The sequence below is a fragment of the Octodon degus genome, unplaced genomic scaffold (genome assembly GCF_000260255.1).
Source record: "Octodon degus isolate 3935 unplaced genomic scaffold, OctDeg1.0 scaffold00066, whole genome shotgun sequence".
NCBI lineage: Eukaryota > Metazoa > Chordata > Mammalia > Rodentia > Octodontidae > Octodon > Octodon degus.
The window spans coordinates 1,936,829-1,938,006 of NW_004524642.1; the positions used below are offsets into that span (position 1 = coordinate 1,936,829).

The window sequence follows — 1,178 nt, forward strand, 5'->3', positions numbered from 1 at the left end:
CTTGATCATGATACATAATCTTCTTGGTGGTTTGCTGCATTCTACTTGCTAGCATTTTATTGAGAATTTTTGTATGTATGTTCATTAGGAACATTGGCTGATAGTTTTAGTTTCTTGTTTGTTCTTTCTCTGTTTTTGCTATCACAGTAATACTTTCCTCCAGGATTGAGTATGGTGGAATTGCTTCCCTTTCAATTTTATTCAAAAGCTTGAGAAGTATTGGCATTAAATCTTCTCTAAACATTTTTAGAATTCAGCTGTAAACCCATCAGGTGCTTGCTTCAGCAGCACATCTATTAAAATTGGAATGATACAGAGAAGATTAGCATGGCCTCTGTGTAAGAATGACAGGCAAATTTGTGAAGTGTTCCATATTTTTTTGGCCAACCAAATCCCTCAGCAGATTAAAGCATCTGCAAGCAGGTGCAGGGGCCAGAGGTTTTATCCCTGGGCTTGTTGTGCTGGCCCTGCCCTCGGAGTGCTCTGAGATGGCAATTGAGATTGGGCACGGCGGTGCACACCTGTAATCCCAGCTTTTAGGAAGCTATAAACAGGCGGACCACTATGAGTCTGATAGTAGTGAGACCCTGAACACCCTGTAGACCCTTCCCTAAAATACAAAAAAAAAAAAAAGCCATCAGGACCTGGAATTTTCTTTTTTTTTTATTATTGTTATTACATTTTCAATTCCATTCACTATTGATTTATACAGAATTTTTATATCTTCTTTATTCAGCTTTGTTAGTTCATATGTATTTAGGAATCTGCCTATTCTGTGTTTCACATTCTTTGAGAATAAATATTTTGGAAGTAAGTATTGATGATCTTCTGAATTTCTGTGGGGTTTGTAGTCATTTTACCCTTTTCATTCTTATTGTATGAATTTGAATTTTCTCAACATTTTTTTGATAATGTTGGCTCTGAGCTTATTAATTTTATTTATTCTTTTAAGGAACCAACTTTTTTGATTCATTTATTCTTTGTTTTGTTTCTTTATCCCCAATGTATTAATTTCTGATCTAATCTTTGAAATTTCCTGCTTTCTTTGGGCTTTGGGCTTGAGTAGCTCTTCTTTTTCTAGAATCCTGAAGCACAGCATTAGATTATTTATTTGAGCTCATTCTCTTTTCCTGATGTGAGAACTTGCCACTATAAGTCTTCCTTTTTTTTTTTTTTTT

The 1,178-nt window shown here is 34.9% G+C and overlaps 1 non-coding gene across 1 annotated transcript; it reads left to right on the forward strand.

Moving 5' to 3' along the window:
• The first annotated feature begins 272 nt into the window (after positions 1-272).
• Positions 273-379, forward strand: LOC111817675. Its single transcript, XR_002821814.1, has one exon. It is a non-coding gene; the product is annotated as a U6 spliceosomal RNA (small nuclear RNA).
• The last annotated feature ends 799 nt before the right edge of the window (positions 380-1,178 follow it).